The sequence below is a fragment of the Pagrus pagrus genome (assembly GCF_965226575.1).
Source record: "Pagrus pagrus genome assembly, chromosome: 3".
In the NCBI taxonomy this organism is placed as follows: domain Eukaryota; kingdom Metazoa; phylum Chordata; class Actinopteri; order Spariformes; family Sparidae; genus Pagrus; species Pagrus pagrus.
The window spans coordinates 1,254,719-1,274,879 of NC_140187.1; positions in this window are offsets into that span (position 1 = coordinate 1,254,719).

Below are 20,161 nucleotides of genomic sequence, written 5' to 3' on the forward strand. Positions count from 1 at the left end.
ATCGTGCCTGAACACTCAGACCAGATGGAGGAGCGTTGGAAAATGTTCACATGACATTGCTTTGCTGTGAGTCGAGAGGGGACGAGGAAAAGAAATCTACCAACAGAGAGGAGGCGTTTGAGGCCTTTTCACACCTGATATTAACATCTCACCTAGGCTACTTCTCAGAGTGGACCCGACCACCGTCAGCTGGATTGTAAATGTTGTTATTTGAGATTAGAGGTCGATAAGATTTGTTGTCTCAGACGAAGCAATCAACAAATTAAAGCTCCTTTTAGTTTAAATTAACTCTGTAAATCAGCACATTATAGTGCTGACGTACACTTGATCCAGTTTAAAGGCTTGTTGTTGTAATAAAAATGCACTTTCCTTCATCCTGTTCTATTTTTTATTCTCACTGATTTTTTGCCTTATTACTCTGAACTTTGGATCATTTCCTGCATTCCTGACTTCGTCTCTAGACATCAACGTTTTTTGTCTCTCAGCAGTTATTTCATCCAAACTTTTCTAATTAATTGTATTCCCTCTTTTCCTCTGACTGTAGCTGCTCCCTGTCATGACTGTTTTATGGCCACAGTAATAATGCAGGGACGCTCAGGGCCTGACCTTTGTGGCCCCTGATCCTGGAGTGGAATCATTTTCTAAATGACAGGAAGAGCTCACTGAAGGTTAACTCAGATCTCCTGGTCAGTTTTCTGTAGCTGAGATTAGATCCTGCAGTGAAACACGAGCAGGATGTTTGTGGAGATGATATTTATTAGCATGTTCTGTGTCGAGGTCAAACACTCGTCACAGCAGCACCAAGCAATCAGACGTTTGATGATATCCATAACGATCGACAGCTTTGTCTTGTGAGAGCAAATTCCAGCTGACGTTTAACTTTGGTTCTGATTCTGTGTAATTAGTTCTGTGTGGTTCTGTGCAGTTCTGCGGTTGAAGCAGTGAAGTGTCTGCAGCTTCAGACCGGAGTCTCTGAGAATGATGACAACCTGTGACAGCTGCAGTCTCGTATGAACGGGTCAAACGTGGGTGGAGCGCCCTCGTTCATTAACCTGCGTCAGACACCAAAGCAGCCAAGTCTGTGGAAACTTTCTGCTCTGATCGTTTCTTCTTCTTGATTTCTCCATCGCTCCTCTGTCTCTGTGCTCCTGACGAGGCAGCTTTGTTCAAACTTCTATCACAAAGGAAAGTCTGTTTGCTGAATTAAGACTTTTTCAGACGAACGTGATGCATCAGGCCACAGTTTGCATCAGTGTTTTCAATGTGCATCTGTCAATAGATTTCATTTTAAAGACGCTGGAGGGAAAAAAAACATAAACTGGCTCCATACGATGTATTCTGAGTCTCTGGAAGCCCCGAGATTTAAGACAAATCCTAAATGTAGCTGCTAGGCTAAAAGCATTAGCACACACCCTGTCTGAAGTGCACAAGGTCGACTGCCCATTGAGGGTTTAAATAACGTCTTTTCAAATCAGCTTGTGATCTCGGGGCTTCTGCAGACTGATCACAGCAGACGAGCTGCATGGAGACTTCTGATGTTTTAGTCTCCAGCTACTTCAGTTGTTGAGCAGAATGCTGCAACTCTGTTTTACTGTGAAGCTCAGAAATGTTTTGTGGACTACGAGACTATGATGACTCCATAAATCTGCTTAGAAATCCTTAAAGAAGATGCTCCTTCCATGTGCAGAACCTGCCTTAGAAACACCATGTTTTTAAGCTTTCTTCTGTATCACAGTAATCCAGTGATAGTTGTCTGTACATCCACAGGTTCACTGCAAACAGGAAGCACTAACAGCTCATTCTGCAAAGTTTTAATGGAGGTTTTTTTGTGGGTTTTTTTGGTTGTTTTTCCGTTTCAGAACACGTCTCCAGCTCCAGAGTTCTGCAACTTCACCTGACTTCATCAGCACGGAGGGGGGAGATGATGACTTTTTCATTTTGATGTGAACTGTTCCTTTAAGCAATTATGCTATTGAAATGGTATCACATTAAAATGATGATCAGATTAATGAAACGAGCGATCCACAACTTCCTTATCACGGATCTTCCAGCCCGGCTCTCTAATCACCAAACCATCGTTGTAACACTTATTTCAGGATATATTTATGTTACTCGTGTAACTGTCTGGTTAACAACGAAGTGTGTGTGTGTGTGTGTGTGTGTGTGTGTGTGCGTGCGTGCGTGCGTGTGTGTGTAATCAGTTACTACCAGAGTGAAATCATCAATATGTGAAACCACATCAGAACCAGCTGAGTCTCAGTCATGAGCTGAAGCTCTGAACCACAACAAAACACCACATGACTTCCTCAGTGTCAGATCACATCATTCATATCACAGCTTTAACTTTCAAACATCATCCAGGATTTAACTTCAGCAGATTTCAAATCTTTTGATTTGACAGAAGGTAATGATCTGCTGTCGGCCTATCACAGGGAGGACGAGCTCTGACCCAGAAGGTCCAGTCAGACGAGCTTTGAGAGAGGAGCCAACAAACAAACTTCAGTTGAGATGAAAAAAGATACAACCAGCTTTATTAAAGTTTCACAGGATTTTTTATCTTCAATTCAGGAAATTACAAAAGTCAAAAATGAATCAAAGATGTCAAGTCAGAGCGAAAAGCAAAGACCTGGGAGCCTCTCAGATCCTCCAGAAAGCCTCGTTTACCTCCTCTGTCATTCATTTTACACTTTCAATCACAAAAGACGGTTACAAGTTCATTCTCATGATGCCTCAAACAAAAGGTTCATTTTCAAAGATAGAAGATGCAGCTTAGTCGCACCTCGAGCTTCGCGGGTACATCTCAGTCTTGTTGCGACAAATGAATTTCTAACAGGTGTCAAAACCACAATGAACCCACAACTTCAGTTCAGCTCGCTAAGTTTTAGGCGAGACGCTCTCTCGGATGTAGTCAGAGCAGCGTGGTCATGTCCCCGGCTGACCTGCAGTTATATTACATTTACCTTATTTAAAGTTCAGATTCAGTGTCAGGATTCAGAGAGTAGTGTTTGGTGTTCGTAAGTAATCAGATTACTTAACACTATAATAAATGAACCCAACATTTGCTTTCTGTAACACAGACGGGCAGTGTGTTTTAGATTGCGGTTGCAAATTCAATAAGCACAAGCAGTGTTGGCCGTGTTCATCTCTGCAAACCACAGATATGTTGCAGCTTTGAATTTCTTTAGGTTCAATTATTTTATGTTGGTCTCGTCTGAGGGGAAGGATGAGAGCGTGTTTTGATTTAAAATACCTGATTCTGCTGGAAAATGTCCCGACGTCTTGTTAAAACCATCCGGTGGTTTGACACTTACAAATATTGAAACACAGTCGTGAACAGTCTCTGGTCTCTCACCGCCACCGTCACCTCCACCTTCTACCATGAAAGTCAGCTTGTATACATGTAATGTTAACCTGCTATGACACGTACAGAAATGTTGACATGATACAAAACACAGACGTACAAATTTTACAAAACGTATCCCTGGTTTGCACAAAAATCAACTGGGTCGGTCCAAAGCCACCGTGGAGCTGTTGAGGTACTGTTCATCATGACTGATAACGCAGCTGGGAGCTCTGCTGTGTATCACACTCACACACAACAAACAAACAAACGTGAGCTTTGTTTAGTCGCCTAATGTTTCTGTTCATTGCATCATTTCTGCATCTAATAAATACGTCCTGCGTCTTGAGCTTAAAGCTTTTCACTCATCATATTCTCTTCACATCGTGCAGAGAAACGCTTTACAAATCTCACTGAACACTCTGATGCACACGCTGCTACTTCTAATACCTCAGTATGATTTCCTCTCCTCCGTTTCTTCTGATTCTCCTGCTGAACAGATTTTCCTCTTGATTTGTCTCCTTCTTCTCTTCCTCCTCTGTCTCTCGGCCGGTGACGGCCTCCCTCTGTGTCTCTCTCTCTTTACAGCGTCAGATTTACAGCAGCTATCCAGAGAGACGGCTTTATGAAAAGTATCAACTTCAAAGGCTCGTTCTTAATAAGTGGTCGAATTTAGAATCAGGGCTCTGAATTAAACAATGAAATTACTGTGGACTGGAGGAAAAAGATGACGGACGGGAAAACAGGGGCGAGAGACGGGTGGAGGAGGGTGGAGGAGGGAGGAGGAGGGAGGAGGAGGGTGGAGGAGGGAGGAGGTGGAGGAGGGTGGAGGAGGGTGGAGGAGGTGGAGGAGGGTGGAGGAGGTGGAGGAGGTGGAGGAGGGAGGAGGTGGAGGAGGGTGGAGGAGGGTGGAGGAGGTGGAGGAGGGTGGAGGAGGTGGAGGAGGGAGGAGGGCGCTCTGAAACTAAATTGCCTCGAACTAAATCAGTGCTACGAGTCACAATTAGTCACGTTTCAATAAAGAGAGTCGTGTTTGGAAAATTGGATCGTGAACAATTGAATCAGAAAAATTGATCAAAATCAAGAGATCAACACCGTGTACGTCTTCAAACTGGGAATGATAATATGGAGGATTCGGGCAGATGAGTAATATACGTATGCACATACGTGTGTGTTCATACTGTACACACAAACTGTCGAGCAGAGCCAGTAAGAGATTCTGCAAAAAGGCTGCAACGAAGACTCGCCTCTACGCCGTCCGTTCACACTGAACCGAGCAGCGCCGGCATAAAGCTGCTCCACTGTCTCATTTCATAAAGCATGCCGGCGTTGTGAAACCAAAAGAGGCGTGACGGTACACATCACAATCTGTGTTTCCACCTGTAAATCTAGCTCTTGCTCTAAATGACATCATCACATAATCGCCATCAGGAAATGGAGGACGCTGTCTGGCTCTCACTCCCAGAGAAGGAGGCTGTTTTCAGCCTCGGTCGGGAGGGAGGGAGGGAGGGAGGCCCATCGCTGTGACGTTCCTGTGGTTTTATTCAGTATAAGTTTCCAGAGACAGTAACTACAACAACACAATAGTGGAAGGCGGCGAAGACACTGTGAGTGTTTTTTGCTTGAAATCACATCGTGCTGAACGACTGATTGACTGAACGCCATCAGACCGACACACTCCCGTCCCGCGCTGCTGGCTTACCCTTTCACACAGACGTCAGCTCGCCTCTGTCGCAGCTCTGTTACTACCTCCGCTGGCGGATCAGAGGCAGAACGAACCAACCCCCCATTCCTCCTCTAACTTTCATACAGACAGGAATAACTGCACTATATTCCCTCCCTGTAACGGCGGTGTGAATGCAGAGCATAACTTCCCTTTCTTTGGATGACAGGCTGAACTATCAGACGGTTATTAATGCGCTCACCACAGAAACGTTTCCTTTGTTTTCTTCTCTATTCTAAAATGTTTTCTGCTTCAGTTGATGTATTGATATGAACCATTTGACCTTCTACAGTAAAAAATAACTAACTGAACGATCTGGTAACACTGTTTGTCTCTGCATCACTCGTCCGGTCTGATTGTTACTCTCCTGTTATTCTCTCGCTCTCTTCTCGTCTGTTGGATCGTGACTTGCTGTAGTGCTGCTCGCGCTCAGACTCCTTTTAGACTCTTGTTCATCTCTTTACATCCTCTCATGTGATGGATTATTTAACATGCAGTCCATTTAGCCATGATGTAAACAGGGTCAGCGATGTGTGTCGTCCATGTGCATATTAATGCTAATGCATCTATCTTTAGCCTGTAGAGACGGTAATCTCTGCAGCGTTCATTTCCAGGACTTGTGTTCAAGTTCATCAGTCAGGATCTCCATTATTTACAGTGTAAAGACCTGAACTACATTCATTTATTATCGTGTAATAGCAGTTTGGAAACAAAAACTTCATGTCTGCAGATTAACTGGAGGGGAAATGACTTTACTTCATGAACGTGACGTCACAGAGAGGAGAGAGAGAACCAGAACCAGAACCAGAGTCTCTGCTGAGTGCTGACTTCCCTCAGAGGCTGACCCGAATTCAAACACACACACTGTTGGTGGGAACCGTTGCTCATTAGTTTACATCTAATGTACAGTGATGTGTCTGCTGCTGACCTCCCTGATGTGAGGAAATGCTTTAGTTTCTCCGTTACTTTGAGGAAACTTGTGGATTTCTCTGGTTTGAACATTGTTGGAACATCTGGGATAATGTAAGAACACAACTCAACAACATATATAACCAAGGTCTACACAATGAAGAAATCTTATGTATTACATCTTTAAATATTCTAATTTCATTTTATTATTTTATATAATTTTAGTTCAGGGGCTTGTTAGTCAGACATCATTAAAAATCTCATCCTGCAAAACTAAAGTAATGTCAAGTCACACAGCATCTCTGAGGCAGTTAAAATGTAAAACCCTGCTTCAACTACTTTCAAGGGACTGATTTAAAAATACATTTGATTAAATCCATTAGTAAAAACAAACACATACAAACTTGAGAAAGACAGTTCAGATCTGTCATTGTGAAGAGCGCAGATTTAACTGAGACGATCGATCCTGGTCAGGTGTAAGACTGTTGAGAAAGGGTAGATCTGGTTTAAATGTCAGCTCCACCTGGTTTCTGTGTCTCGTCGTCGTAGCTCGTTAACTTTAGACTAACCATGATAAAAATGCCGTACGTGCCCGGGAGCAGAGCGGATCAACGAAGGGTTAAGGGCCGTTATCTGCCATTTAAATGCCAGCGTGGCTCGGAGCAGATTTCTCATCTTCCCTGCTTCATGGCTACGTCCCCGATGGCCGATTGCAAATTTATCCATTGTCTCTGTGTCCTGGGCCAGCTGAGCCAACTAATCAATTATAATCAGGTAACCAATCAGGGCACAGGTACACCAATTAGAGAGCGCCAGGGATCCTGGGAATATCAATTAGAAGACCTGATTTGGCTCTAATTTAGAGCAGCTGCTGCTGAGCTCGCTGGGTGACAGCTAGTATTCCCCTTACTAGGACTGTGGTGTCTGCACCCGACACACACATGCACGCACACACACGCACACACACGCACACACACACACACACACGTATGCACAGAAATCTGTATGACAGTGAGAATAACACATAACACATGCACATACAGCATACATAAAAGTAAATGTACACACAGAAAACAAACACAGATTCACAATATGTGCATGTGTGTGGGTGCACTTCCTCTCAGGTACACACACGCACACACACACACACATGCACGCACACACGCACACACACACACGCAGGCAGTAATAATCCAAACTATTTGCTCAGAGTAGCGGTGCAGAACCGCTCTGAGCTCTGGAGGACAAAGTCACATTCTCCTCCTGTCTCCTGCTCTCCTCTTCTTCAGTCTCTCCTCTTCTTCAGTCTCTCCTCTTCATCACTTCATCATCACTCCTCTCTAGTCCGTCAGTCTTTCTCCTCCTCTGTTTCCCTGCAGATGTCCTCTGTCCTCTGTGCAGACGATTACACATCTTGGTATAAAATAACTGGAACATGATTTCATGTATGCAGTATTGAATATTTAAAATGAATGTATGAGAAAGACGATCGTCGGCTAGTTTGTGTTGTAGCACCTCATAGCTAAGAGGTCGTTACAGTCATAGTTGAAATACATTTTTTAAGTTACTACTTTTGTCACATTTGTTTTGACTTCTGTGTCTGCGAGCTTCTGCACTTCCAACCAAAAACACACCGAGCACTTCCTACTTCCTCTCGCCGCCCCTGCTGACCAGCTGGGCTGTTCGGATCACACTTCGCCCTGGTGTGATGCTCCGGGACTGGTTCTCAATCTGCAGAGATCCTTTCAGCATCTGTTCTGTTTTCTCTGCATGCAACAAGAAAAATCAGGCAAGAAAACACTGAATATCTATAAGAAAGATTTGTGATGCATTTGTGTCTGTATTATTTTTAAAACGATCATTTGAATTATTAATAAATTACAACAAAAGTTAGTACGAACAGCATGAGGCCAAAACAAGAACAACAATGGAGACACGTTTCCTGTTTTATGTTGAAGGAGTCTTTTCCTCATTTCACTTCCTGTCTTTGTGTCTTTCCTGCTGCTGTGATTGTCCTGATTTGTCCCTGTCGGTGTTTTTCTTCCGTCAGTTGTCACTTTTTGCTCCCTGCGCTCTATCCGTTTGTATTAATTTCATTTTCTGTATTCTCTCACGTCCTTTACTTCTTGGATTTAAATCTGCCTGTTTTCTCAGTTTTTGTCGCCCGGCAGTTTTTGTTTGGTTTCAGCTTTACTTTGTTAACGCTGGCTTGCTTTTTGTTCCTTTTATCTGCTGACCTGACTTGAATTTGGATCCTTTTGCTAAAAAACCTGAGTATCACAGCATTTACAAGCCAAAGTAACGATCAGTATAGTATGACTGCAGAGGTTCATTGTATGAAAGAACACCAGAGCGACAGCGTACGCTGGTGATGACAATAAGAAGAACAAGGCAGTCTGTAATAAGTGAAAGTGGAAACATGAGCCGTGTACAGATACACGACGAGCTGCTGCAGCCAAGTCTGACTTCACTTGAGAAAGACCAATCCACTTTAGCCACGGCTTCACTAATGGAGCGTAGATGCAGGGCGCTATAATGGTTACCAGTATAACAGGCTGGCCTAGAGCCACTTTAGCTTTCCTTGACTTTATTATGCCTAATGGTTTTGGCCGGTGTCGTATATGCTGTCGATAAGTCCCTAATGAATCCTTACTGGTAGCTATTAGCCAGCACAAGCTCCAGGTCTGTATTTGACTTTTAAATGTGGAATGAAGTTGTTTGTTAGCGTCCTCGGTGCCTCCACAAACATAATCAGCTCATCTAGATAACCTCTATCAGCTCATTTTGGACAGCCCTGCTCCGCTGCACCGACTGGAGCGAAGGCACAAAGTATCTGCAGCAGCTCTCAAAGTGTTTACCCAGTGTGTGTGTGTGTGTGTGTGTGTGTGTGTGTGTGTGTGTGTGCGTGGGTGTGTGTGTGAGATGATTTTATTTCTAGGTCAAATTATCCACTATTTCACAAATTAGCAACGATGAGAGTCCAAACATTGAAAGCAAATGTACATAATTCACGTGAAAACATAAATTCCTCACATTTCTGATTATTTTCTGCTCACATGTTAAAATGTGAAAATACAAACCCAGACGCCAGAATAAATGTTAGCTGACTACGTTTCTGCAAAACCAAACACAAGTTCAAACGGAAAGTTTCTTTATGTTGCAACTTTGTTTGTTTTGGTTGTATTTTCTATTTCTCTCTCGTCACAACGCTGTGATTAGGTTGAGGCACAAAGACCACTTGGTTAGAGTATTTTGAGCCAAACCATGATGTTCTCCACAAAAAACGTTAGAAATGTCCGCAGGTCTCCTTAAAAAACACCCACGACAAAAACAGATCGACAAGAAAGTCTCCAGGTGTCCTTAAAAATATCCAGTGATCAAACTGCAGTCGGCCATTTGGCAGCCAAACAGCCTGAAGCGAAGGAGGCCACCCAACCATCTGACGACCCCTCAGACTCATCTGGTGGGGCCCACCAGATCTTTGCAGGGGCCCAACCCAGAGGCCTGGATCCACTGGACTAAACCAGCTGTATACAAAGTAGTTCAGAGTGTCTCCAACAGTAACATGCTGCTCTGACATTGATGCATCAGCATTTATAAACTCATCATCATGTCAGTCACATGAGACACTTTCAATTTTTAGTATTTTTACTTTGGCTACTTTAATAACACTTTGGATCCAGGGCTTAAATACTGTGAAGTACTGGAGTATTTTCTACATCGTTGCATTTGTCTTTTAACTTGAATAAAGAATCAGAGTCCTTCTGCCAACACCACTGTATCCATACACGTGTTTATTGTACCTGGCTGTATATGTAGAGGTGTGTTTGGGTGTCTGCAGGTGTAATGAATGTGAGTGTCACGTTTGATGCACTGCAGCTCTTTAGGAGTTGACTCCACATACATCTGTCAGCCGTTACATACAGCCCACTGCTGCTGATACGTTATCTCAAGGCCCCTTCCTGCTGCCAGCTAAAAGCTATTTCTACTAAGATATTATTAGTCTCTGATCTCGCTGCAGCTCACATGCACACACACACACTCAATGATAAGTCACATGGACTCTCAGCCACACACACACAAACACACAAACACACAGATAGCTTTATTTGGCCTTGCTGCTCGCCACATATAATCAGGGGACAGATAATTCTGCAGGAGCCTTTATTAGCTTCACACTGATAGCTCCTCCAAAGCAAGGCTGCCACTGAACAACAACAGTGACACAAACAATATGACCTTTATATTCAAAACCACGTCTCATTTAGGAGTCGCTTACATATTCTGCGCTTGTTGTTCTCAGTGCTGCTGCAGCGTGGGTGGAAACAACGTTCTCTTAGACCCACGAGCGTCCATCGAAACACTTTGTTTTCTTTCTCCTGCAGGTGTGTGGAGCCTCTGTGGGTAGAGCAAGGCACCGACATCTCACGGTCAGAGGTTTGATTCCCAGTGGAGCGACCCATGCTGAGCACGTAAGATTTAAGATCCTGTACAGGCCTCCAAATTTCTTTCTAATAAAATCTTTATTTTATTATTCAATAACTGTGATGGCACTGTGTTTGTTTGATAAAAACCTTCTTGGATTGATGGTTTGTTTGGAAAACTATGATGACAAATGTTCGTCACTCACCTTTTTTTTCACGGCAAAGCCGAGACGATGACGAGCTACAGACAGATCTTTGAAAATAAAAACTATGATGATGATGATGATGTTTTGTGTGAGCTATCAGACATTCAACTTTTTTGTTTTTCCCACAATTGTGCGTCTAGTCTGTCTGTCAAACTATAATCAATACATCCCTGTCATTGATTGACGCACATCCCAGGCGATGCTGTAAACCAACAACATGACTTTTGGTCGGCAATAAGACAAATAGACACACTTTATTTATAAATCAGCTGAAAGGAAAACACAGCGCAGTGAAGGGCCTGAGGCTACAGATTAAATGGGAACCACTTATCATTTAAACCACAAACAGTTTTAACAATTTGACAAACGAACACCTCACATCATTTATCACGACTCTCCTCCTCGACCTGAGTGTAGATAATAAACTTCTAAAGGACACAAAGGTGCCAGAAGTGACTGTTCTTCTCTTCACTGTGTGTTGTCGTGTTTCCAGTCTGCAGGCAGAGAGTCAGAGGTCCCAGGATGCCTTTCTGTCTCTTCACGGGTCAAAGGAGAGGAGGGCACAAAATGGCCGCCGTCACTGTGACACTGCCACCCTGCACACACAGTAACAAGCTCATGTACTGTGTGGTCGCACATAATTTGATTTCATAAGAGAATGTGAGTCCTCTCTGTGACGGATTGATGTCACACACACACGCACACACACACACGTCATGTACACACACTCTCTGAACACACATACAGTTACATACATGCTAAATTAGTTCATTATTTATGAAGGTGACACACAAAGGTTGTGACATGAGCAGAGAACTAATGGTGCTGCAGATTGCAAAATGGTGGAGGAGGAAAAGATAATCAGGATCCATTCTCTCTTTAGTTTTTAATCTAGACTGAACTGTTGTCAATTATCCAGCCACCTCCTGAACCCGGCCTCGGCACAATGGCTGCTTAATGAGAGCGCAGGTGATTGGAGAGGCACGAGCTCATGTGTAGCAAAAACAACCAGGAGGGCATTCAGCGCTGATTAGGCCGCGCTTTGCACCGAACCACACCACGCAAGTACCAATAATCACAGAGGAGAACGTGCTCCAGGGTTTAATGGCTCTGAGGAAAAATACTTCTCATAAACATGTGAGCTACCTGAAAAAGTTTTCTTCACAGTGGAGTAATTAAGAACAAGAACTGAGATAATGAAAAGACATCAAGGAAAAATAATTATATTTCTAAGTAACTCAAAATCACCACAAATGTATTTCATAAAGAAATGCATAAGAAGAGAAAAACACAGAAATTAAACTGTTGATTGAATCTTTAACGTATATTTCAGTGTGGGTTTTGCATCATTGAGTCATCATTGGACTCACCAGCCCAGCGCCAGGATAAGATGTTAGCAGTTAACATCTCTGCTAACCTCAGATATGTATCATAGGCAACATAACATATTGACAATTCAACAAAACGTCTCATATGATCATATTACATATTTATTGGTAATTCTCTGCACAAGAAGCCAAACATGATGTCTTTTCTAATCCTAACCAGGTGGTAACCAGACCGTCAGCACGTAAGAAAAATAAAGTTGCAACAGGCTCATTTTAGCACCATCATGCTGTTTTCCTTTCAGTTCGTACTCACCATAGATTACAATATGTACAGAATACAGCTGTGACAGTTGTCACTGAGCCTGCTGGCACGTTGCCTCGTCCCTGCAGCACCTGCACCGGCTCCCAGGTCCACACAGCACGCACTACAAAGTCCTCCTCCTTGTCTCGAAATCCCTGCACAGCATGTCCCCTCCCTACATATTCACTCTTCTCCGTCCCTCCACACCCCGGCCCATCTGCTCTCCACTCCTCACTGCTCTGTGGATGACAGGGCTCTCAGTGCTGCTGGCCCAGACCTCTGGTATGTGAAGCCTCAGGGTCTGAGCCAGTGCACATCTGTTGCTTCTTCAAAGGTGCAAACACATCTTTGTAGACGAGCTCCCGCTTCTTAATCTGCATTTATAAAAATGTATCCGGATCATGAACGACTTCCTTCTCCCGTCACGTATGTTTTCTCTGATTACTAATTCCAATTGGTAGATTGTCAAGGTACATATAGATATATAATATAAAACATATGTTAATGTGCAAAGGTGCATACCTTTAAGTATTTAAATAAACTGTTCATCTAGAGTTACTGCAAATAAAATCTATGTGATGTGCTTTGTCAGAATGTCACTGAAGATAAAGTCTCACATTTTATCAGTTTTATTTTCCTTTAAAAGAAAAAACTCTCGGTCATCTGACAGAAGTTGTATACAGCTTGTAATCAATTATCAATAATATCAATATCAATTTGCTTTCTTCCAAAAATTACCTTGTTACAGAACCATGCGAGCTGCTTCCCCCTGTTTTCATTCTTTAAGCTAAACTAAGCTAAGCTAAGCTAAGCTAACTATCTCCTGGCTGTAGCTTCATAAGAAAGTGGTGTGAACCTGGTGTATTTCTTATTGACTAATACAACCAATATTATACAGGACATAGTACGCCAGACATACAGATGCACTCACACCTATATATACATAGATATACATTACATTTAAAGTAAACAGCAGCCTGTGTGGAAGAGCTTCAACAAACATCTCTCTCTCTCCATATTTGACCTCAAGGAAACAGTCATATGCTCCAAAATGTAGCTTTTCCTTTAATGCATTTTCCAGACTGAAGCTGTCAAAACAAATAAAATATATGATAATACTACGTATAAAAATAATGGAAACACTCACATAATTTATGTTTATTGTTTTAAAATGACATTTTCACATATTATCTCGTCTGTAACAGTCACAAAAATATGTCTAAATATACAGATTCAGTTTTTTTCACTCGCTCAAAAGACGTCAAACATCACCTGAGAAACAGGTTTTTGAAGAAAATGTTTGAAGGACCTCCCCCTCGCTCACCTTCAGACAGAAAACTAGCTTTTATTTCTCTTCCAGTCAGAATGAAAGTACTTTTTCATTTGGCCACTCGGACTCTTTATTTGTTAAGAGTGGAATCAATAAATGAAGATGGAGGACAGTTTGGACCGTTCACATGTGCACAGCATGTACAAGTCCTCACACTGACTGACTGAAGACAGTTGATGGATTCATAGCCGCTGCAGACGGGCCTCGAGTCTGATAGGTGTTAATCTGAAGTTTGGAGAGATTTCTGCCATCGTCTGTCTGGTGTCGCTCTTCACTCTCAAACCCATTTGGATTTGGGGGAACTCCAGAAAGTGACTGAGATCAGAATAAGTTTGGATCAAGTTTACTCGAGTCACTTCAGGCGATAGACAGATCCGTCGTCTGTAAACATGTCAGGACGCCTCTGACACATACAGAACTTAACGAGCATTGATTGATGATATGATGTGTCTGTTTGATTGATCATAAAAAAAGTGACATCTTAATCATTGACACACACGATCACATGAGCAGATATACACACATACATAAATTATGTTAACATACATCAATATCAAGGCCGGGTGATGAACTGATGCAGCTATTAGATGATCACAAAGATACAGCTGCTCCTAATTAGATCATGCTCTCTGATGCTACACTGAATCAATACATCAGGCTGATGTGATTCATCAGTGTTGTCCTTGAGAGAATGACCATGCAGCCGAGCTTTCTTTGAAACAGGAATCAGTGCAGTTTGATTAAATATTTATATATTTCTTTGTGTTCTCACGTCAAAACAGCTGTGAGGTCAACATGGCTGTATACTCTGCATGACAATCCCATATCAAGAACATACCATACTGAATTATTCTCTGTGAGAGCTGATGCAGCTCAGACAGCCCTGTTTTCTCTCAGCTGGCTAAGAAGTTGGTTTGGTACGAGCGTCAGTCCGGGGGCCAACTCAAGCTGCAGTACCCTGAACGGCCACTTGAGGCTCCAAAAGTGAGTCGATCCCCAACTTTACAGCAAACATAAACATGTTTCCAGCCTGATAAACCTAATTCATCCCGAATTTTTATATCACTCACTCATATAAATGATATTAAGGCTTAAAGTTATTGGGCGTGGCCACTTTGAGTGACAGCTAGCCACGAGCTGTCTGTTGGGCTTCACCTCAGCTAATTCCAGTCACTGATCTTCGACTCCTGTCCGCGTTTGTGGAGTTGCAAGTATTGGACACGTAATATGGCTTACTGTGCTGCGGTTTGGACTAACAGACGGGAGGGGAGGGACAGACGTTACCGTTAACCTGCAGACAGCCGCTGGAGCCACCGAGCTCTGGAGGAAACAGCCGTGGGCAGAGGCCGGAGCTTCTGGAGGAATAATCACCCTGAGTTGTGGAGAGCACAGAGTTTGTTTTTCTAAACTTACGGGATTAAAAAGTGGATTTATGTTCACTCTCACTTCTCAGCCTCAGTGCATTAAAGTGGGTTTTGGCAGCTTCACACTTGCTTGTACAGTCATTCTGTTTATTTGACAACTGAATGGAGGAAAAAGTGATTTACTTCATCAACATACAGAGAAGAGATGGAAAAAGTGAAGACACTAGAGGATAACAGAGAGTACTGCAGTCTCTGCTGAGTGCTGACGTTAAACTGAACAGAAACATGAACACACACCCTCTGTGCCCTGGCCTCCTGCTAGCTTACAGCTAATGTACAGTAATGTGTTCTGGCTGTTTGGGGCAAAAATAAACATTCAGTCAAACTGGTAAAGTGATTCAAATAAGCACAAACTATCCCACAATCAAAAATAATGTGAGGTGATTCGCTTTTCAGCTAGTTTGTTAGCCTTAGCTCTTAGGTAGCTTCGACCTGGGTGAGTTGAATTGAATCTCATCATTTAATATTATTTCTACTTTCAGTGAACGGAAAGACATTTTTACATAAACCTTTATTTCAGATCTTCCTGGTATCTGGCTGTTCATCATCCTCATATATCTGCATAGCAACAGTTGTGACTCTTCAGTGGTTCTGGAGCTGGAGATGAATCCAGAGAGCAGCCTTTCATTCAGTTCATCTGTTCGGACCTCATGCTGACTCTCACACACAGCCAGTTCCCTTCTGCGGGTCTCACAGGTACACGATCACCCAGCAGCTGGCCGCTGGCGATCAGTCCTCTGTCTGAGCTGCCGGCTCAGAGACAACATGAAAGAACCAACCAAGGCCAACAGCAGAGAGACGGCTGCTGACTGCAGAGCTGGAGCTTCTCTAATGTAACGACGCCGCAACCAACAGAGGAACAGTGCTATTTACTGTGGTTACTGCTAATGGCAGGTAGTTAACAGAGCCAGTCCAAGAGGAGCCATGTTTCTGTTAAGAGATGTTAGCTTCAGCCAAAATGATCTCAGTCTTCAACTTCAAGGACTGAAGGTGGGTACGCGTCCTTGTGTGAGGTCTAACCTTTTCCCTCCTTCGGTCAAGTTTTCAGCAAAAAATAATCAAGTCGTCGACTGCGGTTGTAAGAATCTTGGAGAAATTACCGATCGGAGAAAGAAAGGAGTGATGTCAGGACCTGTTTTGCACACAGTAATCCCACAGATCACATTTCTGAGTGCAGTTTGAGGCAGATAAACACTCGTCTGTGCCAGATTACATTCTGAGCGTAACCTTGCCAGCACTGCTGCCTATGGGAGCTGTGACTCCTCTCTCCTGTAAACAAGAGGACTTAAAAGGGATTGTAGTTATCCAGATTAGCCAAGTCTGCAGTAGTGGGTCTCTCTCTCTCTCTCTCTCTCTCTCTCTGGTGGTGTGTTATGTGTTGATGATTAATTCAGTTTATCTTTGTGAATATTACTTTGGAAGTTAGCTCAAACTCTCATAAAGATCGTTCGGTCACGTTCTGTACAGTAGACGCGAGGACAGAGTTCACAGCAGTCAGAGTGAACTCGGGGTCACGTGCTGCACGGAGGATCAGTCCTTTGGGCTTCAGGTCAGCACCAACGTAAACAACCAGTCTGACCCGATCTCACAGCCACTTCCAGCTGGCTGGTTGCCCCTCTGGCGTTTTCTCCTGCCAAGCCACAGACTCTTATTCTGATGAAGGACGCCGTTCCTTGTCGCTAATATCTAGCATCTGTTAGACGCAGCGTAATTCTGTGTGACATAAATGGAGCTTAGCATTAGTTCAGGCAGAGCAATGAAGCTACGCTTGAGTAACTGATTGGCATCAGCTGCTTATTCATGCTTCACCATCATTGGCTCTTTCATCAGATGTTTGGCTACAAACTGACAAGTAACATCCAATCACCAGCTACCACCCCCAGAGGGTCTGGGGGAAGTCCAGTGTGAGAAGCAGCGGACCTCCTCCCCTCTAATGGTTTAGGGTCGGCCCAAGGCAGCGTCACCTGTAAGATAAAGATAAGAAAGAAATATGGTGGAGCCTCGAGGCTGCCTCCTCCCTGAACCCCTGCAAACCTCAAGCTGCTGTTATTAATAGTATTATGGTATATAAATATATGCATTATTCTGTAGGAGAATGTTAAAATCGAGCCTTTTGATGGACCTGTAAAGTCAGATGGATTCTGATTGGCTGTCAGAGCTTCTATCGTTCATTAAAACACACAGAGAGATCCAGATTATATCGTTCACACCTGTCATTATAGTTGTAGTGTGGACCGTCCACTTGTTCTTGGTGTGGACGTATAACTGCATAACTAATCACTAAAAATGAAAAATTCCTTCACGTAAGTTTGATTTAACTGAAATCTGCTCTTTCTTATCTATGATATCTGCAAGTTCATCGTGAAGTTAACCTTTAAATACTTTGGCCAAATACTGAGATTGTTTTAAAGCGTTATAAATGTAATTTATCTGTATATGAATTAAAGACAACGGTCCTGTGTTGTTTTCTCTCCTGTCATCTGACATGTGTTTCTTCTCCTTTCAGCCCAGAATAAAAACCTGTTCACAGTTTTAAAAAATCTTCAAGTGTAGAAATGAATTAGAACAAAGACGCATGAGCACTGATCGATCTTTCAGACCACATTCAGGGGATGTCTGGCCCGAATGTCACCACATTCTTTTAGCAGTGTGACGCACGTGTCCTGCAACGCATTAAAGGAAGAAGAAGAAGGAGAAGAAGAAGAAGAAGAAGAAGAAGAAGAAGCCACAACAACGATCAGAATGGATTACACACTGTCTGATCTGTGTTAGCAGCAGATGTTTGTGAAGACATTGTTTCAGCTGATCCAACCATTGAACCAGTAACCACAACATCACCAGACTCCCTTAACAAATGGTCTGATTTTAGGAGTTGTTTCATCAGGAGAAACTTAACAAACCTTGTGAAACGGCTACAACAAATTCTAAGTCATTGGTGCCTTCTTGTGAATTCGGCATTAAATGCAAAACATAAACTAAACCATTAACTCAATATCACCAGACTCCCTTAACAAATCGGCTAATTTTAGGAGTTGTTGAGTAGGATAAAACTTTGTAAACGTAGTGAAACTCTGTCTCTGACAGATTCTGAATCATTGTCTCCTTCTTGTAACTTCAGCATTAAATGAAAACAGTCAGTTGTTTGTTTCCTTGTAAAAAGTGTCAGTTTGTGGCAGCATGGCTGTACCAGCCTGTCTGCTTCTGTGTCTAAAGTGCAAAAGTCTCACCTGCCAACATTTAGCAGCTGTTTGAACACACTGTTTACACTGATTTCACCATTTACACTCAATTTATGAAAGAAGAAACATTTTATTGATCTAAACATGTCACATTTTACAAACACACTAACCAGTAACCAGTATAGGCGACTTCTTTGTCCCCAGACTCCCTTAACAAATGTGTCAGTTTAGTGAGTTGTTGAGTTGGAGACACTTTATAAACTGTGTGAAACTCTGTCTCTGACTGATTCTGACTGATTTGTTCCTTCTTGTAAATTCAGCAAATGTTCTGCATGAACTTCTTTCTTTATTTGGGTCTATTTGTTCCGGTGATGTACGTGTTTATTTATAAAGAGCGGGGAAGTGAGATCTGATCACAAGCGGTGACTGGAGACGTATGTTAATGTCAGGAGTGAACTGACGGGCGTAAAGCTGTCTACATGTGATTGGATCACTCAGGATGGATGTTAATACCAGCTCTGAATTCTTTCATTGTTATTTTTACAATTAAATAATTCAGTTTGCTCCCCAAACAAAAGCCTTTACACAACAGCGACTGCATGCTTTGGCATCCCAAACAATGCCTCAACCGGAGCTGAAATAGAAGTCAGAACCAAAAGAAGGATCTGAATCCAAACACCATAATTAGCCTCACTCACCACCAAAATAAGACAATGCTGTGGAGGGAAACAGCGCTGGTGGCATTGTTCGCTGCCAGGGAGCGCTCATGCAAAGTGGTCCAGGCTTAAGCAGTCAAGCTGCTAAACAGGGATTGGGGGGAAGTGTAAGAGGATTGGCTGTAAGTGACCTCCAGATCGCTGCCTTTGGTCTGTGACTACACGGAGAGCTGTAACTACAACATGGCTTAGTTCATAATGAGAGAGAGGGGGATAAACAGGCAGACTGGGAGGTGGAGGAAGACGTCGGGTTTGGATTCTTGATTGGATGAAGGAGAGAAGAAAAGAAGATGCTGGACGGTAGAAGATGCAGACACGGCTCTGTGGGTTCCTACAGCGCCTTTAAAACAAACAGGATGAAAAGAGGAGGAGCGCGTATGGAAGAAGATCTCCTGTCACCTGGCTCAGACGCCTGCGTGCTCATTTTAAGGTGGTATTCAGTCGGGCGTGCACACACACATCATCAAGTCCAAAATAACAATGGAAGTCAACCAGCCATAAAGACGTGTGTGTGTGTGTGTGTGTGTGTGTGTGTGTGTGTGTGTGTGTGTGTGTGTGTGAGCATTCCTGATGGCAGTGGCCCGTGGCACAGTGCCAATCACTCCTCACTTCGCAATTACAAAGAGCAGAGGGTTTCAGGTAATCACCATTGATCAGTGCACGTGTACACACACACACACACACACACACACACACACAGGCAGGCCAGTAGCATTGATCCACCCAGCCCAGCCTCCAGGGAAAGATGGTGTGTGTGACAGCGAGAGGAGAGGAGATACAATAGAGATACAAAAACAGAGAGAGAGGAGGGACTTATTGGAAAATGGAGCTGAAGATAAAGAAAGAAGAAAAACAGTGAGATGTCTTTTACTGCAACATCTCCCTCCGTTCTTCACAGCGAGCTGCAGACACGTCAGTTAGTTACTGGACCATGTAGTCGTTCAGTCTGCCTGCATGTGAATGTGTCACTGCTGCGACAAACCCATTGATCTGAAGCTATGGAAACACACAGGAGCGTGTGTGTGTGTGTGTGTGTGTGGATGGTGGGGGTCCTGGTCATCATTGACTTCGTCCTTTCAGCGTGTCGGTGCTGAGTGAGAGTGGACTCTACCTGGAGGAGGTCCAGAGAGGGTTTCATCATTAGGTCGAGTTTTCACCTCCTCAGGCTCAACAACTAAAATTCATGTGTGTGAAGGTTGAAGCGAGGTCACCGTCACCCTGGAGACACGGACCGGCTCCTGCACTGAGGCCTGATCGGACTAACACAGACCTGAGGTCTGA